The sequence below is a fragment of the Mchenga conophoros genome, linkage group LG12 (assembly GCF_057382185.1).
Source record: "Mchenga conophoros isolate Kocher_MC1m ecotype Shallow Benthic linkage group LG12, M_conophoros_male_GT1.1, whole genome shotgun sequence".
NCBI classification, from domain to species: Eukaryota; Metazoa; Chordata; class Actinopteri; order Cichliformes; family Cichlidae; genus Mchenga; species Mchenga conophoros.
The window spans coordinates 38,295,609-38,320,109 of record NC_140537.1 but is presented as its reverse complement, the minus strand read 5'-3'; the positions used below and the strand labels follow the sequence as shown (position 1 = coordinate 38,320,109).

At 49.9% G+C, this 24,501-nt stretch overlaps 31 non-coding genes across 31 annotated transcripts; all 31 read left to right on the top strand.

Annotated features, from left to right (window-relative positions):
* The first annotated feature begins 139 nt into the window (after positions 1 to 139).
* Positions 140 to 221, top strand: trnas-gcu (transfer RNA serine (anticodon GCU)). The gene has a single exon. It is a non-coding gene; the product is annotated as a tRNA-Ser (tRNA).
* A 515-nt stretch (positions 222 to 736) lies between these two features.
* trnaa-agc (transfer RNA alanine (anticodon AGC)) lies at positions 737 to 809 on the top strand. Its single transcript has one exon. It is a non-coding gene; the product is annotated as a tRNA-Ala (tRNA).
* Positions 810 to 1,490: 681 nt separating this feature from the next.
* On the top strand, positions 1,491 to 1,563 carry trnaa-ugc (transfer RNA alanine (anticodon UGC)). The gene has a single exon. It is a non-coding gene; the product is annotated as a tRNA-Ala (tRNA).
* Positions 1,564 to 2,245: 682 nt separating this feature from the next.
* Positions 2,246 to 2,327, top strand: trnas-gcu (transfer RNA serine (anticodon GCU)). The gene has a single exon. It is a non-coding gene; the product is annotated as a tRNA-Ser (tRNA).
* A 526-nt stretch (positions 2,328 to 2,853) lies between these two features.
* trnaa-agc (transfer RNA alanine (anticodon AGC)) lies at positions 2,854 to 2,926 on the top strand. The gene has a single exon. It is a non-coding gene; the product is annotated as a tRNA-Ala (tRNA).
* A 681-nt stretch (positions 2,927 to 3,607) lies between these two features.
* On the top strand, positions 3,608 to 3,680 carry trnaa-ugc (transfer RNA alanine (anticodon UGC)). The gene has a single exon. It is a non-coding gene; the product is annotated as a tRNA-Ala (tRNA).
* Positions 3,681 to 4,362: 682 nt separating this feature from the next.
* Positions 4,363 to 4,444, top strand: trnas-gcu (transfer RNA serine (anticodon GCU)). The gene has a single exon. It is a non-coding gene; the product is annotated as a tRNA-Ser (tRNA).
* Positions 4,445 to 4,970: 526 nt separating this feature from the next.
* On the top strand, positions 4,971 to 5,043 carry trnaa-agc (transfer RNA alanine (anticodon AGC)). Its single transcript has one exon. It is a non-coding gene; the product is annotated as a tRNA-Ala (tRNA).
* A 681-nt stretch (positions 5,044 to 5,724) lies between these two features.
* Positions 5,725 to 5,797, top strand: trnaa-ugc (transfer RNA alanine (anticodon UGC)). The gene has a single exon. It is a non-coding gene; the product is annotated as a tRNA-Ala (tRNA).
* Positions 5,798 to 6,479: 682 nt separating this feature from the next.
* Positions 6,480 to 6,561, top strand: trnas-gcu (transfer RNA serine (anticodon GCU)). Its single transcript has one exon. It is a non-coding gene; the product is annotated as a tRNA-Ser (tRNA).
* Positions 6,562 to 7,076: 515 nt separating this feature from the next.
* On the top strand, positions 7,077 to 7,149 carry trnaa-agc (transfer RNA alanine (anticodon AGC)). Its single transcript has one exon. It is a non-coding gene; the product is annotated as a tRNA-Ala (tRNA).
* Positions 7,150 to 7,830: 681 nt separating this feature from the next.
* On the top strand, positions 7,831 to 7,903 carry trnaa-ugc (transfer RNA alanine (anticodon UGC)). Its single transcript has one exon. It is a non-coding gene; the product is annotated as a tRNA-Ala (tRNA).
* Positions 7,904 to 8,585: 682 nt separating this feature from the next.
* On the top strand, positions 8,586 to 8,667 carry trnas-gcu (transfer RNA serine (anticodon GCU)). The gene has a single exon. It is a non-coding gene; the product is annotated as a tRNA-Ser (tRNA).
* Positions 8,668 to 9,936: 1,269 nt separating this feature from the next.
* Positions 9,937 to 10,009, top strand: trnaa-ugc (transfer RNA alanine (anticodon UGC)). Its single transcript has one exon. It is a non-coding gene; the product is annotated as a tRNA-Ala (tRNA).
* A 682-nt stretch (positions 10,010 to 10,691) lies between these two features.
* Positions 10,692 to 10,773, top strand: trnas-gcu (transfer RNA serine (anticodon GCU)). The gene has a single exon. It is a non-coding gene; the product is annotated as a tRNA-Ser (tRNA).
* Positions 10,774 to 12,042: 1,269 nt separating this feature from the next.
* On the top strand, positions 12,043 to 12,115 carry trnaa-ugc (transfer RNA alanine (anticodon UGC)). The gene has a single exon. It is a non-coding gene; the product is annotated as a tRNA-Ala (tRNA).
* A 682-nt stretch (positions 12,116 to 12,797) lies between these two features.
* trnas-gcu (transfer RNA serine (anticodon GCU)) lies at positions 12,798 to 12,879 on the top strand. Its single transcript has one exon. It is a non-coding gene; the product is annotated as a tRNA-Ser (tRNA).
* A 515-nt stretch (positions 12,880 to 13,394) lies between these two features.
* trnaa-agc (transfer RNA alanine (anticodon AGC)) lies at positions 13,395 to 13,467 on the top strand. The gene has a single exon. It is a non-coding gene; the product is annotated as a tRNA-Ala (tRNA).
* A 681-nt stretch (positions 13,468 to 14,148) lies between these two features.
* On the top strand, positions 14,149 to 14,221 carry trnaa-ugc (transfer RNA alanine (anticodon UGC)). The gene has a single exon. It is a non-coding gene; the product is annotated as a tRNA-Ala (tRNA).
* A 682-nt stretch (positions 14,222 to 14,903) lies between these two features.
* On the top strand, positions 14,904 to 14,985 carry trnas-gcu (transfer RNA serine (anticodon GCU)). The gene has a single exon. It is a non-coding gene; the product is annotated as a tRNA-Ser (tRNA).
* A 1,269-nt stretch (positions 14,986 to 16,254) lies between these two features.
* trnaa-ugc (transfer RNA alanine (anticodon UGC)) lies at positions 16,255 to 16,327 on the top strand. Its single transcript has one exon. It is a non-coding gene; the product is annotated as a tRNA-Ala (tRNA).
* Positions 16,328 to 17,009: 682 nt separating this feature from the next.
* Positions 17,010 to 17,091, top strand: trnas-gcu (transfer RNA serine (anticodon GCU)). Its single transcript has one exon. It is a non-coding gene; the product is annotated as a tRNA-Ser (tRNA).
* A 515-nt stretch (positions 17,092 to 17,606) lies between these two features.
* trnaa-agc (transfer RNA alanine (anticodon AGC)) lies at positions 17,607 to 17,679 on the top strand. The gene has a single exon. It is a non-coding gene; the product is annotated as a tRNA-Ala (tRNA).
* A 681-nt stretch (positions 17,680 to 18,360) lies between these two features.
* Positions 18,361 to 18,433, top strand: trnaa-ugc (transfer RNA alanine (anticodon UGC)). Its single transcript has one exon. It is a non-coding gene; the product is annotated as a tRNA-Ala (tRNA).
* A 682-nt stretch (positions 18,434 to 19,115) lies between these two features.
* On the top strand, positions 19,116 to 19,197 carry trnas-gcu (transfer RNA serine (anticodon GCU)). The gene has a single exon. It is a non-coding gene; the product is annotated as a tRNA-Ser (tRNA).
* A 526-nt stretch (positions 19,198 to 19,723) lies between these two features.
* trnaa-agc (transfer RNA alanine (anticodon AGC)) lies at positions 19,724 to 19,796 on the top strand. The gene has a single exon. It is a non-coding gene; the product is annotated as a tRNA-Ala (tRNA).
* Positions 19,797 to 21,232: 1,436 nt separating this feature from the next.
* On the top strand, positions 21,233 to 21,314 carry trnas-gcu (transfer RNA serine (anticodon GCU)). Its single transcript has one exon. It is a non-coding gene; the product is annotated as a tRNA-Ser (tRNA).
* Positions 21,315 to 21,829: 515 nt separating this feature from the next.
* On the top strand, positions 21,830 to 21,902 carry trnaa-agc (transfer RNA alanine (anticodon AGC)). Its single transcript has one exon. It is a non-coding gene; the product is annotated as a tRNA-Ala (tRNA).
* Positions 21,903 to 22,583: 681 nt separating this feature from the next.
* trnaa-ugc (transfer RNA alanine (anticodon UGC)) lies at positions 22,584 to 22,656 on the top strand. The gene has a single exon. It is a non-coding gene; the product is annotated as a tRNA-Ala (tRNA).
* Positions 22,657 to 23,338: 682 nt separating this feature from the next.
* On the top strand, positions 23,339 to 23,420 carry trnas-gcu (transfer RNA serine (anticodon GCU)). The gene has a single exon. It is a non-coding gene; the product is annotated as a tRNA-Ser (tRNA).
* A 515-nt stretch (positions 23,421 to 23,935) lies between these two features.
* trnaa-agc (transfer RNA alanine (anticodon AGC)) lies at positions 23,936 to 24,008 on the top strand. Its single transcript has one exon. It is a non-coding gene; the product is annotated as a tRNA-Ala (tRNA).
* Positions 24,009 to 24,501: the final 493 nt, after the last annotated feature.

Sequence of the window (24,501 nt, the reverse complement as noted above, 5' to 3'; positions counted from 1 at the left end):
TCCAGGCTTCTACCAAAGTGTTACGCAGCCCCTCGTCGGGGATCTGGAGTCAATCTCCCTGCGTCCATACACCAGCGATCAGCTCACACATTATCCCTCGTCAATTCCCAATGCTACTGGCAAAGAGCGGTGTGCGGCAGATGAGGTGGCCGAGAGGTTAAGGCGATGGACTGCTAATCCATTGTGCTGTGCACGCGTGGGTTCGAATCCCATCCTCGTCGAGAGCTCTTTCTGCTTATGTTGATGCATCTTGTCAGGGTAAGATTGGCTGCCAAAGCAGGCATGATGCAATGCTCAGTTTTCATTTTAATTCACCATGTGGTCTTGCTGCACAAGTCATGTTAAAGACAATGGTCTGATAATACAGTAGTAGAAAGACGTTCTGCTTCCAGAATAGCAACATTCCTAATGGCCCACTTGCCCTACACTGAAAACCAAGGGGAGGAGGTCGGTAAGCATATTGATTAGAACCACCTCCCTCAGTTGGCTTCATTCAATGTGAATTAGCAGTGGCTCTAGTCCACAGTCCCTTGGATGTCCAGTCTCCTCAGTCTGTCTCTAAGGCTGATGGCATTCAGTCACGTTAGCATGACAGTGGATTGTCAGCGAGCCGCCTTAGTCTCTCAGCCACCTCCTGGGCGCTTTGCAGATTTCAGGATTTGTGCCCCTTCCCTATTTTGATCATACAACAAGTATGGACAAAGTGTAGCCTGTAATAAGTAAGACATGTGGCACAGGGGAGTTAGCTCAAATGGTAGAGCGCTCGCTTAGCATGCGAGAGGTAGCGGGATCGACGCCCGCATTCTCCATTTGACACTTTGCTAGTCAGTGTCCCAATTGAATGCATGTGGCTTCCTTTGGCAAATCTTTATTTCACAGGTGTCGAACTCCAGGCCTCGAGGGCCGGTGTCCTGCAGGTTTCAGATGTATTCTTGATCCATCATAGGGGATTCAAATGGCTAAATTACCTCCTCAACATTTCTTGAAGTTCTCCAGAGGCCTGGTAATGAACTAATCATTTGATTCAGGTGTGTTGACCCAGGGTTATACCTAAAACCTGCAGGACACCGGCCCTCGAGGCCTGATGTTGTACACCCCAGGTTTATTTGCACTTCTCTGCTCACTACCTTTCAGGTACTACCATGTTAACGCTGGCTTCAAACCTCATCAATCTTTGACCATATGAAGTGATTGTCTCCCCTCTTACCCTCACAATACTGGCCGATGGCAGCAAAGAGTCCCCCGGCCCAGTCTGACATCTCTTTTCTCCAGAAGCAGCTGAAAGGGGCTTCCAGTGACACTCTCCTGGCGTACTGCGTAGGGCCCAGACTTGAATCGCTCGGAAATGTCTCGTGTGAGTTACGATTGCACCAAAGAGTCTTGTTGTAGTTGACAAGCCCAGAAAACATTGAAAGGGGGGTGTTGTGATTAGTTCCACCTGAGCTGAGGCTCCGTATGGCACGATGAAGCTGCAGTGCTCAACCCTCAATGGGGAATTAGCTCAAATGGTAGAGCGCTCGCTTTGCATGTGAGAGGCAGCGGGATCGATACCCGCATTCTCCAGGACACTTTTGGACATCCGCGAGGAGACCCAAAGCCATGCGTGTAGCCAATCCATTGGGTGTGGGTGGAGAACAAATTCAGGGGTGATTTGTCACACAAGGATAGCAGCAAGTGCGAAAGGCAAGCTTTAGAAGATGGTAGTGAGAGCTGCTCTGATGTGTGGCACAGATGGAGTCTGCAGAGTTGAAGATGATAAGCTTTTGCTTGGGAGTGTCCAGGATGGAACAGATGTGAAATGACCACGTGCGAGGGACAGCTGGGGTTGAGCCGTTTGCAGACGACGTTAGGCCAGCAAGGCTGAGGTGATTTGCACATGTGCAGAGGAGGGATATAAGATATACTGGGAAAAGGGTGTTAAATACGGAGCGGCTGGGCAGGAGAATAAGAGAAAGACCAAAGACAACGTTCATAGACGTAGCCAAGTAGGACATGCAGAGGGTTGGTGTGACAGAGGAGAATGCTAGGGGCAGGGTGAGATGGAGGCAGACGATCCACTCTGGCAACCCCCAAGAAGAACAGGCTCAAAGAAGAAGCCAGCATCACTCCAGGCTTCTACCAAAGTGTTACGCAGCCCCTCGTCGGGGATCTGGAGTCAATCTCCCTGCGTCCATACACCAGCGATCAGCTCACACATTATCCCTCGTCAATTCCCAATGCTACTGGCAAAGAGCGGTGTGCGGCAGATGAGGTGGCCGAGAGGTTAAGGCGATGGACTGCTAATCCATTGTGCTGTGCACGCGTGGGTTCGAATCCCATCCTCGTCGAGAGCTCTTTCTGCTTATGTTGATGCATCTTGTCAGTGTAAGATTGGCTGCCAAAGCAGGCATGATGCAATGCTCTTCTTTGGCTCAGTATTCACTTTAGTTCACCATGTGGTCTTGCTGCACAGGTCATGTTAAAGACAATGGTCTGCTAATACAGTAGTAGAAAGACGTTCTGCTTCCAGAATAGCAACATTCCTAATGGCCCACTTGCCCTACACTGAAAACCAAGGGGAGGAGGTCGGTAAGCATATTGATTAGAACCACCTCCCTCAGTTGGCTTCATTCAATGTGAATTAGCAGTGGCTCTAGTCCACAGTCCCTTGGATGTCCAGTCTCCTCAGTCTGTCTCTAAGGCTGATGGCATTCAGTCACGTTAGCATGACAGTGGATTGTCAGCGAGCCGCCTTAGTCTCTCAGCCACCTCCTGGGCGCTTTGCAGATTTCAGGATTTGTGCCCCTTCCCTATTTTGATCATACAACAAGTATGGACAAAGTGTAGCCTGTAATAAGTAAGACATGTGGCACAGGGGAGTTAGCTCAAATGGTAGAGCGCTCGCTTAGCATGCGAGAGGTAGCGGGATCGACGCCCGCATTCTCCATTTGACACTTTGCTAGTCAGTGTCCCAATTGAATGCATGTGGCTTCCTTTGGCAAATCTTTATTTCACAGGTGTCGAACTCCAGGCCTCGAGGGCCGGTGTCCTGCAGGTTTCAGATGTATTCTTGATCCATCATAGGGGATTCAAATGGCTAAATTACCTCCTCAACATTTCTTGAAGTTCTCCAGAGGCCTGGTAATGAACTAATCATTTGATTCAGGTGTGTTGACCCAGGGTTATACCTAAAACCTGCAGGACACCGGCCCTCGAGGCCTGATGTTGTACACCCCAGGTTTATTTGCACTTCTCCGCTCACTACCTTTCAGGTACTACCATGTTAACGCTGGCTTCAAACCTCATCAATCTTTGACCATATGAAGTGATTGTCTCCCCTCTTACCCTCACAATACTGGCCGATGGCAGCAAAGAGTCCCCCGGCCCAGTCTGACATCGCTTTTCTCCAGAAGCAGCTGAAAGGGGCTTCCAGTGACACTCTCCTGGCGTACTGCGTAGGGCCCAGACTTGAATCGCTCGGAAATGTCTCGTGTGAGTTACGATTGCACCAAAGAGTCTTGTTGTAGTTGACAAGCCCAGAAAACATTGAAAGGGGGGTGTTGTGATTAGTTCCACCTGAGCTGAGGCTCCGTATGGCACGATGAAGCTGCAGTGCTCAACCCTCAATGGGGAATTAGCTCAAATGGTAGAGCGCTCGCTTTGCATGTGAGAGGCAGCGGGATCGATACCCGCATTCTCCAGGACACTTTTGGACATCCGCGAGGAGACCCAAAGCCATGCGTGTAGCCAATCCATTGGGTGTGGGTGGAGAACAAATTCAGGGGTGATTTGTCACACAAGGATAGCAGCAAGTGCGAAAGGCAAGCTTTAGAAGATGGTAGTGAGAGCTGCTCTGATGTGTGGCACAGATGGAGTCTGCAGAGTTGAAGATGATAAGCTTTTGCTTGGGAGTGTCCAGGATGGAACAGATGTGAAATGACCACGTGCGAGGGACAGCTGGGGTTGAGCCGTTTGCAGACGACGTTAGGCCAGCAAGGCTGAGGTGATTTGCACATGTGCAGAGGAGGGATATAAGATATACTGGGAAAAGGGTGTTAAATACGGAGCAGCTGGGCAGGAGAATAAGAGAAAGACCAAAGACAACGTTCATAGACGTAGCCAAGTAGGACATGCAGAGGGTTGGTGTGACAGAGGAGAATGCTAGGGGCAGGGTGAGATGGAGGCAGACGATCCACTCTGGCAACCCCCAAGAAGAACAGGCTCAAAGAAGAAGCCAGCATCACTCCAGGCTTCTACCAAAGTGTTACGCAGCCCCTCGTCGGGGATCTGGAGTCAATCTCCCTGCGTCCATACACCAGCGATCAGCTCACACATTATCCCTCGTCAATTCCCAATGCTACTGGCAAAGAGCGGTGTGCGGCAGATGAGGTGGCCGAGAGGTTAAGGCGATGGACTGCTAATCCATTGTGCTGTGCACGCGTGGGTTCGAATCCCATCCTCGTCGAGAGCTCTTTCTGCTTATGTTGATGCATCTTGTCAGGGTAAGATTGGCTGCCAAAGCAGGCATGATGCAATGCTCTTCTTTGGCTCAGTATTCACTTTAGTTCACCATGTGGTCTTGTTGCACAAGTCATGTTAAATACAATGGTCTGATAATACAGTAGTAGAAAGACGTTCTGCTTCCAGAATAGCAACATTCCTAATGGCCAACTTGCCCTATACTGAAAACCAAGGGGAGGAGGTCGGTAAGCATATTGATTAGAACCACCTCCCTCAGTTGGCTTCATTCAATGTGAATTAGCAGTGGCTCTAGTCCACAGTCCCTTGGATGTCCAGTCTCCTCAGTCTGTCTCTAAGGCTGATGGCATTCAGTCACGTTAGCATGACAGTGGATTGTCAGCGAGCCGCCTTAGTCTCTCAGCCACCTCCTGGGCGCTTTGCAGATTTCAGGATTTGTGCCCCTTCCCTATTTTGATCATACAACAAGTATGGACAAAGTGTAGCCTGTAATAAGTAAGACATGTGGCACAGGGGAGTTAGCTCAAATGGTAGAGCGCTCGCTTAGCATGCGAGAGGTAGCGGGATCGACGCCCGCATTCTCCATTTGACACTTTGCTAGTCAGTGTCCCAATTGAATGCATGTGGCTTCCTTTGGCAAATCTTTATTTCACAGGTGTCGAACTCCAGGCCTCGAGGGCCGGTGTCCTGCAGGTTTCAGATGTATTCTTGATCCATCATAGGGGATTCAAATGGCTAAATTACCTCCTCAACATTTCTTGAAGTTCTCCAGAGGCCTGGTAATGAACTAATCATTTGATTCAGGTGTGTTGACCCAGGGTTATACCTAAAACCTGCAGGACACCGGCCCTCGAGGCCTGATGTTGTACACCCCAGGTTTATTTGCACTTCTCCGCTCACTACCTTTCAGGTACTACCATGTTAACGCTGGCTTCAAACCTCATCAATCTTTGACCATATGAAGTGATTGTCTCCCCTCTTACCCTCACAATACTGGCCGATGGCAGCAAAGAGTCCCCCGGCCCAGTCTGACATCTCTTTTCTCCAGAAGCAGCTGAAAGGGGCTTCCAGTGACACTCTCCTGGCGTACTGCGTAGGGCCCAGACTTGAATCGCTCGGAAATGTCTCGTGTGAGTTACGATTGCACCAAAGAGTCTTGTTGTAGTTGACAAGCCCAGAAAACATTGAAAGGGGGGTGTTGTGATTAGTTCCACCTGAGCTGAGGCTCCGTATGGCACGATGAAGCTGCAGTGCTCAACCCTCAATGGGGAATTAGCTCAAATGGTAGAGCGCTCGCTTTGCATGTGAGAGGCAGCGGGATCGATACCCGCATTCTCCAGGACACTTTTGGACATCCGCGAGGAGACCCAAAGCCATGCGTGTAGCCAATCCATTGGGTGTGGGTGGAGAACAAATTCAGGGGTGATTTGTCACACAAGGATAGCAGCAAGTGCGAAAGGCAAGCTTTAGAAGATGGTAGTGAGAGCTGCTCTGATGTGTGGCACAGATGGAGTCTGCAGAGTTGAAGATGATAAGCTTTTGCTTGGGAGTGTCCAGGATGGAACAGATGTGAAATGACCACGTGCGAGGGACAGCTGGGGTTGAGCCGTTTGCAGACGACGTTAGGCCAGCAAGGCTGAGGTGATTTGCACATGTGCAGAGGAGGGATATAAGATATACTGGGAAAAGGGTGTTAAATACGGAGCGGCTGGGCAGGAGAATAAGAGAAAGACCAAAGACAACGTTCATAGACGTAGCCAAGTAGGACATGCAGAGGGTTGGTGTGACAGAGGAGAATGCTAGGGGCAGGGTGAGATGGAGGCAGATGATCCACTCTGGCAACCCCCAAGAAGAACAGGCTCAAAGAAGAAGCCAGCATCACTCCAGGCTTCTACCAAAGTGTTACGCAGCCCCTCGTCGGGGATCTGGAGTCAATCTCCCTGCGTCCATACACCAGCGATCAGCTCACACATTATCCCTCGTCAATTCCCAATGCTACTGGCAAAGAGCAGTGTGCGGCAGATGAGGTGGCCGAGAGGTTAAGGCGATGGACTGCTAATCCATTGTGCTGTGCACGCGTGGGTTCGAATCCCATCCTCGTCGAGAGCTCTTTCTGCTTATGTTGATGCATCTTGTCAGGGTAAGATTGGCTGCCAAAGCAGGCATGATGCAATGCTCAGTTTTCATTTTAATTCACCATGTGGTCTTGCTGCACAAGTCATGTTAAAGACAATGGTCTGATAATACAGTAGTAGAAAGACGTTCTGCTTCCAGAATAGCAACATTCCTAATGGCCCACTTGCCCTACACTGAAAACCAAGGGGAGGAGGTCGGTAAGCATATTGATTAGAACCACCTCCCTCAGTTGGCTTCATTCAATGTGAATTAGCAGTGGCTCTAGTCCACAGTCCCTTGGATGTCCAGTCTCCTCAGTCTGTCTCTAAGGCTGATGGCATTCAGTCACGTTAGCATGACAGTGGATTGTCAGCGAGCCGCCTTAGTCTCTCAGCCACCTCCTGGGCGCTTTGCAGATTTCAGGATTTGTGCCCCTTCCCTATTTTGATCATACAACAAGTATGGACAAAGTGTAGCCTGTAATAAGTAAGACATGTGGCACAGGGGAGTTAGCTCAAATGGTAGAGCGCTCGCTTAGCATGCGAGAGGTAGCGGGATCGACGCCCGCATTCTCCATTTGACACTTTGCTAGTCAGTGTCCCAATTGAATGCATGTGGCTTCCTTTGGCAAATCTTTATTTCACAGGTGTCGAACTCCAGGCCTCGAGGGCCGGTGTCCTGCAGGTTTCAGATGTATTCTTGATCCATCATAGGGGATTCAAATGGCTAAATTACCTCCTCAACATTTCTTGAAGTTCTCCAGAGGCCTGGTAATGAACTAATCATTTGATTCAGGTGTGTTGACCCAGGGTTATACCTAAAACCTGCAGGACACCGGCCCTCGAGGCCTGATGTTGTACACCCCAGGTTTATTTGCACTTCTCCGCTCACTACCTTTCAGGTACTACCATGTTAACGCTGGCTTCAAACCTCATCAATCTTTGACCATATGAAGTGATTGTCTCCCCTCTTACCCTCACAATACTGGCCGATGGCAGCAAAGAGTCCCCCGGCCCAGTCTGACATCTCTTTTCTCCAGAAGCAGCTGAAAGGGGCTTCCAGTGACACTCTCCTGGCGTACTGCGTAGGGCCCAGACTTGAATCGCTCGGAAATGTCTCGTGTGAGTTACGATTGCACCAAAGAGTCTTGTTGTAGTTGACAAGCCCAGAAAACATTGAAAGGGGGGTGTTGTGATTAGTTCCACCTGAGCTGAGGCTCCGTATGGCACGATGAAGCTGCAGTGCTCAACCCTCAATGGGGAATTAGCTCAAATGGTAGAGCGCTCGCTTTGCATGTGAGAGGCAGCGGGATCGATACCCGCATTCTCCAGGACACTTTTGGACATCCGCGAGGAGACCCAAAGCCATGCGTGTAGCCAATCCATTGGGTGTGGGTGGAGAACAAATTCAGGGGTGATTTGTCACACAAGGATAGCAGCAAGTGCGAAAGGCAAGCTTTAGAAGATGGTAGTGAGAGCTGCTCTGATGTGTGGCACAGATGGAGTCTGCAGAGTTGAAGATGATAAGCTTTTGCTTGGGAGTGTCCAGGATGGAACAGATGTGAAATGACCACGTGCGAGGGACAGCTGGGGTTGAGCCGTTTGCAGACGACGTTAGGCCAGCAAGGCTGAGGTGATTTGCACATGTGCAGAGGAGGGATATAAGATATACTGGGAAAAGGGTGTTAAATACGGAGCGGCTGGGCAGGAGAATAAGAGAAAGACCAAAGACAACGTTCATAGACGTAGCCAAGTAGGACATGCAGAGGGTTGGTGTGACAGAGGAGAATGCTAGGGGCAGGGTGAGATGGAGGCAGACGATCCACTCTGGCAACCCCCAAGAAGAACAGGCTCAAAGAAGAAGCCAGCATCACTCCAGGCTTCTACCAAAGTGTTACGCAGCCCCTCGTCGGGGATCTGGAGTCAATCTCCCTGCGTCCATACACCAGCGATCAGCTCACACATTATCCCTCGTCAGTTCCCAATGCTACTGGCAAAGAGCGGTGTGCGGCAGATGAGGTGGCCGAGAGGTTAAGGCGATGGACTGCTAATCCATTGTGCTGTGCACGCGTGGGTTCGAATCCCATCCTCGTCGAGAGCTCTTTCTGCTTATGTTGATGCATCTTGTCAGTGTAAGATTGGCTGCCAAAGCAGGCATGATGCAATGCTCAGTTTTCATTTTAATTCACCATGTGGTCTTGCTGCACAAGTCATGTTAAAGACAATGGTCTGATAATACAGTAGTAGAAAGACGTTCTGCTTCCAGAATAGCAACATTCCTAATGGCCCACTTGCCCTACACTGAAAACCAAGGGGAGGAGGTCGGTAAGCATATTGATTAGAACCACCTCCCTCAGTTGGCTTCATTCAATGTGAATTAGCAGTGGCTCTAGTCCACAGTCCCTTGGATGTCCAGTCTCCTCAGTCTGTCTCTAAGGCTGATGGCATTCAGTCACGTTAGCATGACAGTGGATTGTCAGCGAGCCGCCTTAGTCTCTCAGCCACCTCCTGGGCGCTTTGCAGATTTCAGGATTTGTGCCCCTTCCCTATTTTGATCATACAACAAGTATGGACAAAGTGTAGCCTGTAATAAGTAAGACATGTGGCACAGGGGAGTTAGCTCAAATGGTAGCGCGCTCGCTTAGCATGCGAGAGGTAGCGGGATCGACGCCCGCATTCTCCATTTGACACTTTGCTAGTCAGTGTCCCTATTGAATGCATGTGGCTTCCTTTGGCAAATCTTTATTTCACAGGTGTCGAACTCCAGGCCTCGAGGGCCGGTGTCCTGCAGGTTTCAGATGTATTCTTGATCCATCATAGGGGATTCAAATGGCTAAATTACCTCCTCAACATTTCTTGAAGTTCTCCAGAGGCCTGGTAATGAACTAATCATTTGATTCAGGTGTGTTGACCCAGGGTTATACCTAAAACCTGCAGGACACCGGCCCTCGAGGCCTGATGTTGTACACCCCAGGTTTATTTGCACTTCTCCGCTCACTACCTTTCAGGTACTACCATGTTAACGCTGGCTTCAAACCTCATCAATCTTTGACCATATGAAGTGATTGTCTCCCCTCTTACCCTCACAATACTGGCCGATGGCAGCAAAGAGTCCCCCGGCCCAGTCTGACATCTCTTTTCTCCAGAAGCAGCTGAAAGGGGCTTCCAGTGACACTCTCCTGGCGTACTGCGTAGGGCCCAGACTTGAATCGCTCGGAAATGTCTCGTGTGAGTTACGATTGCACCAAAGAGTCTTGTTGTAGTTGACAAGCCCAGAAAACATTGAAAGGGGGGTGTTGTGATTAGTTCCACCTGAGCTGAGGCTCCGTATGGCACGATGAAGCTGCAGTGCTCAACCCTCAATGGGGAATTAGCTCAAATGGTAGAGCGCTCGCTTTGCATGTGAGAGGCAGCGGGATCGATACCCGCATTCTCCAGGACACTTTTGGACATCCGCGAGGAGACCCAAAGCCATGCGTGTAGCCAATCCATTGGGTGTGGGTGGAGAACAAATTCAGGGGTGATTTGTCACACAAGGATAGCAGCAAGTGCGAAAGGCAAGCTTTAGAAGATGGTAGTGAGAGCTGCTCTGATGTGTGGCACAGATGGAGTCTGCAGAGTTGAAGATGATAAGCTTTTGCTTGGGAGTGTCCAGGATGGAACAGATGTGAAATGACCACGTGCGAGGGACAGCTGGGGTTGAGCCGTTTGCAGACGACGTTAGGCCAGCAAGGCTGAGGTGATTTGCACATGTGCAGAGGAGGGATATAAGATATACTGGGAAAAGGGTGTTAAATACGGAGCGGCTGGGCAGGAGAATAAGAGAAAGACCAAAGACAACGTTCATAGACGTAGCCAAGTAGGACATGCAGAGGGTTGGTGTGACAGAGGAGAATGCTAGGGGCAGGGTGAGATGAAGGCAGACGATCCACTCTGGCAACCCCCAAGAAGAACAGGCTCAAAGAAGAAGCCAGCATCACTCCAGGCTTCTACCAAAGTGTTACGCAGCCCCTCGTCGGGGATCTGGAGTCAATCTCCCTGCGTCCATACACCAGCGATCAGCTCACACATTATCCCTCGTCAGTTCCCAATGCTACTGGCAAAGAGCAGTGTGCGGCAGATGAGGTGGCCGAGAGGTTAAGGCGATGGACTGCTAATCCATTGTGCTGTGCACGCGTGGGTTCGAATCCCATCCTCGTCGAGAGCTCTTTCTGCTTATGTTGATGCATCTTGTCAGTGTAAGATTGGCTGCCAAAGCAGGCATGATGCAATGCTCAGTTTTCATTTTAATTCACCATGTGGTCTTGCTGCACAAGTCATGTTAAAGACAATGGTCTGATAATACAGTAGTAGAAAGACGTTCTGCTTCCAGAATAGCAACATTCCTAATGGCCCACTTGCCCTACACTGAAAACCAAGGGGAGGAGGTCGGTAAGCATATTGATTAGAACCACCTCCCTCAGTTGGCTTCATTCAATGTGAATTAGCAGTGGCTCTAGTCCACAGTCCCTTGGATGTCCAGTCTCCTCAGTCTGTCTCTAAGGCTGATGGCATTCAGTCACGTTAGCATGACAGTGGATTGTCAGCGAGCCGCCTTAGTCTCTCAGCCACCTCCTGGGCGCTTTGCAGATTTCAGGATTTGTGCCCCTTCCCTATTTTGATCATACAACAAGTATGGACAAAGTGTAGCCTGTAATAAGTAAGACATGTGGCACAGGGGAGTTAGCTCAAATGGTAGCGCGCTCGCTTAGCATGCGAGAGGTAGCGGGATCGACGCCCGCATTCTCCATTTGACACTTTGCTAGTCAGTGTCCCAATTGAATGCATGTGGCTTCCTTTGGCAAATCTTTATTTCACAGGTGTCGAACTCCAGGCCTCGAGGGCCGGTGTCCTGCAGGTTTCAGATGTATTCTTGATCCATCATAGGGGATTCAAATGGCTAAATTACCTCCTCAACATTTCTTGAAGTTCTCCAGAGGCCTGGTAATGAACTAATCATTTGATTCAGGTGTGTTGACCCAGGGTTATACCTAAAACCTGCAGGACACCGGCCCTCGAGGCCTGATGTTGTACACCCCAGGTTTATTTGCACTTCTCCGCTCACTACCTTTCAGGTACTACCATGTTAACGCTGGCTTCAAACCTCATCAATCTTTGACCATATGAAGTGATTGTCTCCCCTCTTACCCTCACAATACTGGCCGATGGCAGCAAAGAGTCCCCCGGCCCAGTCTGACATCTCTTTTCTCCAGAAGCAGCTGAAAGGGGCTTCCAGTGACACTCTCCTGGCGTACTGCGTAGGGCCCAGACTTGAATCGCTCGGAAATGTCTCGTGTGAGTTACGATTGCACCAAAGAGTCTTGTTGTAGTTGACAAGCCCAGAAAACATTGAAAGGGGGGTGTTGTGATTAGTTCCACCTGAGCTGAGGCTCCGTATGGCACGATGAAGCTGCAGTGCTCAACCCTCAATGGGGAATTAGCTCAAATGGTAGAGCGCTCGCTTTGCATGTGAGAGGCAGCGGGATCGATACCCGCATTCTCCAGGACACTTTTGGACATCCGCGAGGAGACCCAAAGCCATGCGTGTAGCCAATCCATTGGGTGTGGGTGGAGAACAAATTCAGGGGTGATTTGTCACACAAGGATAGCAGCAAGTGCGAAAGGCAAGCTTTAGAAGATGGTAGTGAGAGCTGCTCTGATGTGTGGCACAGATGGAGTCTGCAGAGTTGAAGATGATAAGCTTTTGCTTGGGAGTGTCCAGGATGGAACAGATGTGAAATGACCACGTGCGAGGGACAGCTGGGGTTGAGCCGTTTGCAGACGACGTTAGGCCAGCAAGGCTGAGGTGATTTGCACATGTGCAGAGGAGGGATATAAGATATACTGGGAAAAGGGTGTTAAATACGGAGCGGCTGGGCAGGAGAATAAGAGAAAGACCAAAGACAACGTTCATAGACGTAGCCAAGTAGGACATGCAGAGGGTTGGTGTGACAGAGGAGAATGCTAGGGGCAGGGTGAGATGGAGGCAGACGATCCACTCTGGCAACCCCCAAGAAGAACAGGCTCAAAGAAGAAGCCAGCATCACTCCAGGCTTCTACCAAAGTGTTACGCAGCCCCTCGTCGGGGATCTGGAGTCAATCTCCCTGCGTCCATACACCAGCGATCAGCTCACACATTATCCCTCGTCAATTCCCAATGCTACTGGCAAAGAGCAGTGTGCGGCAGATGAGGTGGCCGAGAGGTTAAGGCGATGGACTGCTAATCCATTGTGCTGTGCACGCGTGGGTTCGAATCCCATCCTCGTCGAGAGCTCTTTCTGCTTATGTTGATGCATCTTGTCAGGGTAAGATTGGCTGCCAAAGCAGGCATGATGCAATGCTCAGTTTTCATTTTAATTCACCATGTGGTCTTGCTGCACAAGTCATGTTAAAGACAATGGTCTGATAATACAGTAGTAGAAAGACGTTCTGCTTCCAGAATAGCAACATTCCTAATGGCCCACTTGCCCTACACTGAAAACCAAGGGGAGGAGGTCGGTAAGCATATTGATTAGAACCACCTCCCTCAGTTGGCTTCATTCAATGTGAATTAGCAGTGGCTCTAGTCCACAGTCCCTTGGATGTCCAGTCTCCTCAGTCTGTCTCTAAGGCTGATGGCATTCAGTCACGTTAGCATGACAGTGGATTGTCAGCGAGCCGCCTTAGTCTCTCAGCCACCTCCTGGGCGCTTTGCAGATTTCAGGATTTGTGCCCCTTCCCTATTTTGATCATACAACAAGTATGGACAAAGTGTAGCCTGTAATAAGTAAGACATGTGGCACAGGGGAGTTAGCTCAAATGGTAGAGCGCTCGCTTAGCATGCGAGAGGTAGCGGGATCGACGCCCGCATTCTCCATTTGACACTTTGCTAGTCAGTGTCCCAATTGAATGCATGTGGCTTCCTTTGGCAAATCTTTATTTCACAGGTGTCGAACTCCAGGCCTCGAGGGCCGGTGTCCTGCAGGTTTCAGATGTATTCTTGATCCATCATAGGGGATTCAAATGGCTAAATTACCTCCTCAACATTTCTTGAAGTTCTCCAGAGGCCTGGTAATGAACTAATCATTTGATTCAGGTGTGTTGACCCAGGGTTATACCTAAAACCTGCAGGACACCGGCCCTCGAGGCCTGATGTTGTACACCCCAGGTTTATTTGCACTTCTCCGCTCACTACCTTTCAGGTACTACCATGTTAACGCTGGCTTCAAACCTCATCAATCTTTGACCATATGAAGTGATTGTCTCCCCTCTTACCCTCACAATACTGGCCGATGGCAGCAAAGAGTCCCCCGGCCCAGTCTGACATCTCTTTTCTCCAGAAGCAGCTGAAAGGGGCTTCCAGTGACACTCTCCTGGCGTACTGCGTAGGGCCCAGACTTGAATCGCTCGGAAATGTCTCGTGTGAGTTACGATTGCACCAAAGAGTCTTGTTGTAGTTGACAAGCCCAGAAAACATTGAAAGGGGGGTGTTGTGATTAGTTCCACCTGAGCTGAGGCTCCGTATGGCACGATGAAGCTGCAGTGCTCAACCCTCAATGGGGAATTAGCTCAAATGGTAGAGCGCTCGCTTTGCATGTGAGAGGCAGCGGGATCGATACCCGCATTCTCCAGGACACTTTTGGACATCCGCGAGGAGACCCAAAGCCATGCGTGTAGCCAATCCATTGGGTGTGGGTGGAGAACAAATTCAGGGGTGATTTGTCACACAAGGATAGCAGCAAGTGCGAAAGGCAAGCTTTAGAAGATGGTAGTGAGAGCTGCTCTGATGTGTGGCACAGATGGAGTCTGCAGAGTTGAAGATGATAAGCTTTTGCTTGGGAGTGTCCAGGATGGAACAGATGTGAAATGACCACGTGCGAGGGACAGCTGGGGTTGAGCCGTTTGCAGACGACGTTAGGCCAGCAAGGCTGAGGTGATTTGCACATGTGCAGAGGAGGGATATAAGATATACTGGGAAAAGGGTGTTAAATACGGAGCGGCTGGGCAGGAGAATAAGAGAAAGACCAAAGACAACGTTCATAGACGTAGCCAAGTAGGACATGCAGAGGGTTGGTGTGACAGAGGAGAATGCTAGGGGCAGGGTGAGATGGAGGCAGACGATCCACTCTGGCAACCCCCAAGAAGAACAGGCTCAAAGAAGAAGCCAGCATCACTCCAGGCTTCTACCAAAGTGTTACGCAGCCCCTCGTCGGGGATCTGGAGTCAATCTCCCTGCGTCCATACACCAGCGATCAGCTCACACATTATCCCTCGTCAATTCCCAATGCTACTGGCAAAGAGCGGTGTGCGGCAGATGAGGTGGCCGAGAGGTTAAGGCGATGGACTGCTAATCCATTGTGCTGTGCACGCGTGGGTTCGAATCCCATCCTCGTCGAGAGCTCTTTCTGCTTATGTTGATGCATCTTGTCAGTGTAAGATTGGCTGCCAAAGCAGGCATGATGCAATGCTCAGTTTTCATTTTAATTCACCATGTGGTCTTGCTGCACAAGTCATGTTAAAGACAATGGTCTGATAATACAGTAGTAGAAAGACGTTCTGCTTCCAGAATAGCAACATTCCTAATGGCCAACTTGCCCTACACTGAAAACCAAGGGGAGGAGGTCGGTAAGCATATTGATTAGAACCACCTCCCTCAGTTGGCTTCATTCAATGTGAATTAGCAGTGGCTCTAGTCCACAGTCCCTTGGATGTCCAGTCTCCTCAGTCTGTCTCTAAGGCTGATGGCATTCAGTCACGTTAGCATGACAGTGGATTGTCAGCGAGCCGCCTTAGTCTCTCAGCCACCTCCTGGGCGCTTTGCAGATTTCAGGATTTGTGCCCCTTCCCTATTTTGATCATACAACAAGTATGGACAAAGTGTAGCCTGTAATAAGTAAGACATGTGGCACAGGGGAGTTAGCTCAAATGGTAGCGCGCTCGCTTAGCATGCGAGAGGTAGCGGGATCGACGCCCGCATTCTCCATTTGACACTTTGCTAGTCAGTGTCCCTATTGAATGCATGTGGCTTCCTTTGGCAAATCTTTATTTCACAGGTGTCGAACTCCAGGCCTCGAGGGCCGGTGTCCTGCAGGTTTCAGATGTATTCTTGATCCATCATAGGGGATTCAAATGGCTAAATTACCTCCTCAACATTTCTTGAAGTTCTCCAGAGGCCTGGTAATGAACTAATCATTTGATTCAGGTGTGTTGACCCAGGGTTATACCTAAAACCTGCAGGACACCGGCCCTCGAGGCCTGATGTTGTACACCCCAGGTTTATTTGCACTTCTCCGCTCACTACCTTTCAGGTACTACCATGTTAACGCTGGCTTCAAACCTCATCAATCTTTGACCATATGAAGTGATTGTCTCCCCTCTTACCCTCACAATACTGGCCGATGGCAGCAAAGAGTCCCCCGGCCCAGTCTGACATCGCTTTTCTCCAGAAGCAGCTGAAAGGGGCTTCCAGTGACACTCTCCTGGCGTACTGCGTAGGGCCCAGACTTGAATCGCTCGGAAATGTCTCGTGTGAGTTACGATTGCACCAAAGAGTCTTGTTGTAGTTGACAAGCCCAGAAAACATTGAAAGGGGGGTGTTGTGATTAGTTCCACCTGAGCTGAGGCTCCGTATGGCACGATGAAGCTGCAGTGCTCAACCCTCAATGGGGAATTAGCTCAAATGGTAGAGCGCTCGCTTTGCATGTGAGAGGCAGCGGGATCGATACCCGCATTCTCCAGGACACTTTTGGACATCCGCGAGGAGACCCAAAGCCATGCGTGTAGCCAATCCATTGGGTGTGGGTGGAGAACAAATTCAGGGGTGATTTGTCACACAAGGATAGCAGCAAGTGCGAAAGGCAAGCTTTAGAAGATGGTAGTGAGAGCTCCTCTGATGTGTGGCACAGATGGAGTCTGCAGAGTTGAAGATGATAAGCTTTTGCTTGGGAGTGTCCAGGATGGAACAGATGTGAAATGACCACGTGCGAGGGACAGCTGGGGTTGAGCCGTTTGCAGACGACGTTAGGCCAGCAAGGCTGAGGTGATTTGCACATGTGCAGAGGAGGGATATAAGATATACTGGGAAAAGGGTGTTAAATACGGAGCGGCTGGGCAGGAGAATAAGAGAAAGACCAAAGACAACGTTCATAGACGTAGCCAAGTAGGACATGCAGAGGGTTGGTGTGACAGAGGAGAATGCTAGGGGCAGGGTGAGATGGAGGCAGACGATCCACTCTGGCAACCCCCAAGAAGAACAGGCTCAAAGAAGAAGCCAGCATCACTCCAGGCTTCTACCAAAGTGTTACGCAGCCCCTCGTCGGGGATCTGGAGTCAATCTCCCTGCGTCCATACACCAGCGATCAGCTCACACATTATCCCTCGTCAATTCCCAATGCTACTGGCAAAGAGCGGTGTGCGGCAGATGAGGTGGCCGAGAGGTTAAGGCGATGGACTGCTAATCCATTGTGCTGTGCACGCGTGGGTTCGAATCCCATCCTCGTCGAGAGCTCTTTCTGCTTATGTTGATGCATCTTGTCAGTGTAAGATTGGCTGCCAAAGCAGGCATGATGCAATGCTCAGTTTTCATTTTAATTCACCATGTGGTCTTGCTGCACAAGTCATGTTAAAGACAATGGTCTGCTAATACAGTAGTAGAAAGACGTTCTGCTTCCAGAATAGCAACATTCCTAATGGCCCACTTGCCCTACACTGAAAACCAAGGGGAGGAGGTCGGTAAGCATATTGATTAGAACCACCTCCCTCAGTTGGCTTCATTCAATGTGAATTAGCAGTGGCTCTAGTCCACAGTCCCTTGGATGTCCAGTCTCCTCAGTCTGTCTCTAAGGCTGATGGCATTCAGTCACGTTAGCATGACAGTGGATTGTCAGCGAGCCGCCTTAGTCTCTCAGCCACCTCCTGGGCGCTTTGCAGATTTCAGGATTTGTGCCCCTTCCCTATTTTGATCATACAACAAGTATGGACAAAGTGTAGCCTGTAATAAGTAAGACATGTGGCACAGGGGAGTTAGCTCAAATGGTAGAGCGCTCGCTTAGCATGCGAGAGGTAGCGGGATCGACGCCCGCATTCTCCATTTGACACTTTGCTAGTCAGTGTCCCAATTGAATGCATGTGGCTTCCTTTGGCAAATCTTTATTTCACAGGTGTCGAACTCCAGGCCTCGAGGGCCGGTGTCCTGCAGGTTTCAGATGTATTCTTGATCCATCATAGGGGATTCAAATGGCTAAATTACCTCCTCAACATTTCTTGAAGTTCTCCAGAGGCCTGGTAATGAACTAATCATTTGATTCAGGTGTGTTGACCCAGGGTTATACCTAAAACCTGCAGGACACCGGCCCTCGAGGCCTGATGTTGTACACCCCAGGTTTATTTGCACTTCTCCGCTCACTACCTTTCAGGTACTACCATGTTAACGCTGGCTTCAAACCTCATCAATCTTTGACCATATGAAGTGATTGTCTCCCCTCTTACCCTCACAATACTGGCCGATGGCAGCAAAGAGTCCCCCGGCCCAGTCTGACATCTCTTTTCTCCAGAAGCAGCTGAAAGGGGCTTCCAGTGACACTCTCCTGGCGTACTGCGTAGGGCCCAGACTTGAATCGCTCGGAAATGTCTCGTGTGAGTTACGATTGCACCAAAGAGTCTTGTTGTAGTTGACAAGCCCAGAAAACATTGAAAGGGGGGTGTTGTGATTAGTTCCACCTGAGCTGAGGCTCCGTATGGCACGATGAAGCTGCAGTGCTCAACCCTCAATGGGGAATTAGCTCAAATGGTAGAGCGCTCGCTTTGCATGTGAGAGGCAGCGGGATCGATACCCGCATTCTCCAGGACACTTTTGGACATCCGCGAGGAGACCCAAAGCCATGCGTGTAGCCAATCCATTGGGTGTGGGTGGAGAACAAATTCAGGGGTGATTTGTCACACAAGGATAGCAGCAAGTGCGAAAGGCAAGCTTTAGAAGATGGTAGTGAGAGCTCCTCTGATGTGTGGCACAGATGGAGTCTGCAGAGTTGAAGATGATAAGCTTTTGCTTGGGAGTGTCCAGGATGGAACAGATGTGAAATGACCACGTGCGAGGGACAGCTGGGGTTGAGCCGTTTGCAGACGACGTTAGGCCAGCAAGGCTGAGGTGATTTGCACATGTGCAGAGGAGGGATATAAGATATACTGGGAAAAGGGTGTTAAATACGGAGCGGCTGGGCAGGAGAATAAGAGAAAGACCAAAGACAACGTTCATAGACGTAGCCAAGTAGGACATGCAGAGGGTTGGTGTGACAGAGGAGAATGCTAGGGGCAGGGTGAGATGGAGGCAGACGATCCACTCTGGCAACCCCCAAGAAGAACAGGCTCAAAGAAGAAGCCAGCATCACTCCAGGCTTCTACCAAAGTGTTACGCAGCCCCTCGTCGGGGATCTGGAGTCAATCTCCCTGCGTCCATACACCAGCGATCAGCTCACACATTATCCCTCGTCAATTCCCAATGCTACTGGCAAAGAGCGGTGTGCGGCAGATGAGGTGGCCGAGAGGTTAAGGCGATGGACTGCTAATCCATTGTGCTGTGCACGCGTGGGTTCGAATCCCATCCTCGTCGAGAGCTCTTTCTGCTTATGTTGATGCATCTTGTCAGTGTAAGATTGGCTGCCAAAGCAGGCATGATGCAATGCTCTTCTTTGGCTCAGTATTCACTTTAGTTCACCATGTGGTCTTGTTGCACAGGTCATGTTAAAGACAATGGTCTGCTAATACAGTAGCAGAAAGACATTCTGCTTCCAGAATAGCAACATTCCTAATGGCCCACTTGCCCTACACTGAAAACCAAGGGGAGGAGGTCGGTAAGCATATTGATTAGAACCACCTCCCTCAGTTGGCTTCATTCAATGTGAATTAGCAGTGGCTCTAGTCCACAGTCCCTTGGATGTCCAGTCTCCTCAGTCTGTCTCTAAGGCTGATGGCATTCAGTCACGTTAGCATGACAGTGGATTGTCAGCGAGCCGCCTTAGTCTCTCAGCCACCTCCTGGGCGCTTTGCAGATTTCAGGATTTGTGCCCCTTCCCTATTTTGATCATACAACAAGTATGGACAAAGTGTAGCCTGTAATAAGTAAGACATGTGGCACAGGGGAGTTAGCTCAAATGGTAGAGCGCTCGCTTAGCATGCGAGAGGTAGCGGGATCGACGCCCGCATTCTCCATTTGACACTTTGCTAGTCAGTGTCCCAATTGAATGCATGTGGCTTCCTTTGGCAAATCTTTATTTCACAGGTGTCGAACTCCAGGCCTCGAGGGCCGGTGTCCTGCAGGTTTCAGATGTATTCTTGATCCATCATAGGGGATTCAAATGGCTAAATTACCTCCTCAACATTTCTTGAAGTTCTCCAGAGGCCTGGTAATGAACTAATCATTTGATTCAGGTGTGTTGACCCAGGGTTATACCTAAAACCTGCAGGACACCGGCCCTCGAGGCCTGATGTTGTACACCCCAGGTTTATTTGCACTTCTCCGCTCACTACCTTTCAGGTACTACCATGTTAACGCTGGCTTCAAACCTCATCAATCTTTGACCATATGAAGTGATTGTCTCCCCTCTTACCCTCACAATACTGGCCGATGGCAGCAAAGAGTCCCCCGGCCCAGTCTGACATCTCTTTTCTCCAGAAGCAGCTGAAAGGGGCTTCCAGTGACACTCTCCTGGCGTACTGCGTAGGGCCCAGACTTGAATCGCTCGGAAATGTCTCGTGTGAGTTACGATTGCACCAAAGAGTCTTGTTGTAGTTGACAAGCCCAGAAAACATTGAAAGGGGGGTGTTGTGATTAGTTCCACCTGAGCTGAGGCTCCGTATGGCACGATGAAGCTGCAGTGCTCAACCCTCAATGGGGAATTAGCTCAAATGGTAGAGCGCTTGCTTTGCATGTGAGAGGCAGCGGGATCGATACCCGCATTCTCCAGGACACTTTTGGACATCCGCGAGGAGACCCAAAGCCATGCGTGTAGCCAATCCATTGGGTGTGGGTGGAGAACAAATTCAGGGGTGATTTGTCACACAAGGATAGCAGCAAGTGCGAAAGGCAAGCTTTAGAAGATGGTAGTGAGAGCTGCTCTGATGTGTGGCACAGATGGAGTCTGCAGAGTTGAAGATGATAAGCTTTTGCTTGGGAGTGTCCAGGATGGAACAGATGTGAAATGACCACGTGCGAGGGACAGCTGGGGTTGAGCCGTTTGCAGACGACGTTAGGCCAGCAAGGCTGAGGTGATTTGCACATGTGCAGAGGAGGGATATAAGATATACTGGGAAAAGGGTGTTAAATACGGAGCGGCTGGGCAGGAGAATAAGAGAAAGACCAAAGACAACGTTCATAGACGTAGCCAAGTAGGACATGCAGAGGGTTGGTGTGACAGAGGAGAATGCTAGGGGCAGGGTGAGATGGAGGCAGACGATCCACTCTGGCAACCCCCAAGAAGAACAGGCTCAAAGAAGAAGCCAGCATCACTCCAGGCTTCTACCAAAGTGTTACGCAGCCCCTCGTCGGGGATCTGGAGTCAATCTCCCTGCGTCCATACACCAGCGATCAGCTCACACATTATCCCTCGTCAATTCCCAATGCTACTGGCAAAGAGCGGTGTGCGGCAGATGAGGTGGCCGAGAGGTTAAGGCGATGGACTGCTAATCCATTGTGCTGTGCACGCGTGGGTTCGAATCCCATCCTCGTCGAGAGCTCTTTCTGCTTATGTTGATGCATCTTGTCAGGGTAAGATTGGCTGCCAAAGCAGGCATGATGCAATGCTCAGTTTTCATTTTAATTCACCATGTGGTCTTGCTGCACAAGTCATGTTAAAGACAATGGTCTGCTAATACAGTAGTAGAAAGACGTTCTGCTTCCAGAATAGCAACATTCCTAATGGCCCACTTGCCCTACACTGAAAACCAAGGGGAGGAGGTCGGTAAGCATATTGATTAGAACCACCTCCCTCAGTTGGCTTCATTCAATGTGAATTAGCAGTGGCTCTAGTCCACAGTCCCTTGGATGTCCAGTCTCCTCAGTCTGTCTCTAAGGCTGATGGCATTCAGTCACGTTAGCATGACAGTGGATTGTCAGCGAGCCGCCTTAGTCTCTCAGCCACCTCCTGGGCGCTTTGCAGATTTCAGGATTTGTGCCCCTTCCCTATTTTGATCATACAACAAGTATGGACAAAGTGTAGCCTGTAATAAGTAAGACATGTGGCACAGGGGAGTTAGCTCAAATGGTAGAGCGCTCGCTTAGCATGCGAGAGGTAGCGGGATCGACGCCCGCATTCTCCATTTGACACTTTGCTAGTCAGTGTCCCAATTGAATGCATGTGGCTTCCTTTGGCAAATCTTTATTTCACAGGTGTCGAACTCCAGGCCTCGAGGGCCGGTGTCCTGCAGGTTTCAGATGTATTCTTGATCCATCATAGGGGATTCAAATGGCTAAATTACCTCCTCAACATTTCTTGAAGTTCTCCAGAGGCCTGGTAATGAACTAATCATTTGATTCAGGTGTGTTGACCCAGGGTTATACCTAAAACCTGCAGGACACCGGCTCTCGAGGCCTGATGTTGTACACCCCAGGTTTATTTGCACTTCTCCGCTCACTACCTTTCAGGTACTACCATGTTAACGCTGGCTTCAAACCTCATCAATCTTTGACCATATGAAGTGATTGTCTCCCCTCTTACCCTCACAATACTGGCCGATGGCAGCAAAGAGTCCCCCGGCCCAGTCTGACATCTCTTTTCTCCAGAAGCAGCTGAAAGGGGCTTCCAGTGACACTCTCCTGGCGTACTGCGTAGGGCCCAGACTTGAATCGCTCGGAAATGTCTCGTGTGAGTTACGATTGCACCAAAGAGTCTTGTTGTAGTTGACAAGCCCAGAAAACATTGAAAGGGGGGTGTTGTGATTAGTTCCACCTGAGCTGAGGCTCCGTATGGCACGATGAAGCTGCAGTGCTCAACCCTCAATGGGGAATTAGCTCAAATGGTAGAGCGCTCGCTTTGCATGTGAGAGGCAGCGGGATCGATACCCGCATTCTCCAGGACACTTTTGGACATCCGCGAGGAGACCCAAAGCCATGCGTGTAGCCAATCCATTGGGTGTGGGTGGAGAACAAATTCAGGGGTGATTTGTCACACAAGGATAGCAGCAAGTGCGAAAGGCAAGCTTTAGAAGATGGTAGTGAGAGCTGCTCTGATGTGTGGCACAGATGGAGTCTGCAGAGTTGAAGATGATAAGCTTTTGCTTGGGAGTGTCCAGGATGGAACAGATGTGAAATGACCACGTGCGAGGGACAGCTGGGGTTGAGCCGTTTGCAGACGACGTTAGGCCAGCAAGGCTGAGGTGATTTGCACATGTGCAGAGGAGGGATATAAGATATACTGGGAAAAGGGTGTTAAATACGGAGCGGCTGGGCAGGAGAATAAGAGAAAGACCAAAGACAACGTTCATAGACGTAGCCAAGTAGGACATGCAGAGGGTTGGTGTGACAGAGGAGAATGCTAGGGGCAGGGTGAGATGGAGGCAGACGATCCACTCTGGCAACCCCCAAGAAGAACAGGCTCAAAGAAGAAGCCAGCATCACTCCAGGCTTCTACCAAAGTGTTACGCAGCCCCTCGTCGGGGATCTGGAGTCAATCTCCCTGCGTCCATACACCAGCGATCAGCTCACACATTATCCCTCGTCAATTCCCAATGCTACTGGCAAAGAGCGGTGTGCGGCAGATGAGGTGGCCGAGAGGTTAAGGCGATGGACTGCTAATCCATTGTGCTGTGCACGCGTGGGTTCGAATCCCATCCTCGTCGAGAGCTCTTTCTGCTTATGTTGATGCATCTTGTCAGTGTAAGATTGGCTGCCAAAGCAGGCATGATGCAATGCTCAGTTTTCACTTTAATTCACCATGTGGTCTTGCTGCACAAGTCATGTTAAAGACAATGGTCTGATAATACAGTAGTAGAAAGACGTTCTGCTTCCAGAATAGCAACATTCCTAATGGCCCACTTGCCCTACACTGAAAACCAAGGGGAGGAGGTCGGTAAGCATATTGATTAGAACCACCTCCCTCAGTTGGCTTCATTCAATGTGAATTAGCAGTGGCTCTAGTCCACAGTCCCTTGGATGTCCAGTCTCCTCAGTCTGTCTCTAAGGCTGATGGCATTCAGTCACGTTAGCATGACAGTGGATTGTCAGCGAGCCGCCTTAGTCTCTCAGCCACCTCCTGGGCGCTTTGCAGATTTCAGGATTTGTGCCCCTTCCCTATTTTGATCATACAACAAGTATGGACAAAGTGTAGCCTGTAATAAGTAAGACATGTGGCACAGGGGAGTTAGCTCAAATGGTAGAGCGCTCGCTTAGCATGCGAGAGGTAGCGGGATCGACGCCCGCATTCTCCATTTGACACTTTGCTAGTCAGTGTCCCAATTGAATGCATGTGGCTTCCTTTGGCAAATCTTTATTTCACAGGTGTCGAACTCCAGGCCTCGAGGGCCGGTGTCCTGCAGGTTTCAGATGTATTCTTGATCCATCATAGGGGATTCAAATGGCTAAATTACCTCCTCAACATTTCTTGAAGTTCTCCAGAGGCCTGGTAATGAACTAATCATTTGATTCAGGTGTGTTGACCCAGGGTTATACCTAAAACCTGCAGGACACCGGCCCTCGAGGCCTGATGTTGTACACCCCAGGTTTATTTGCACTTCTCCGCTCACTACCTTTCAGGTACTACCATGTTAACGCTGGCTTCAAACCTCATCAATCTTTGACCATATGAAGTGATTGTCTCCCCTCTTACCCTCACAATACTGGCCGATGGCAGCAAAGAGTCCCCCAGCCCAGTCTGACATCTCTTTTCTCCAGAAGCAGCTGAAAGGGGCTTCCAGTGACACT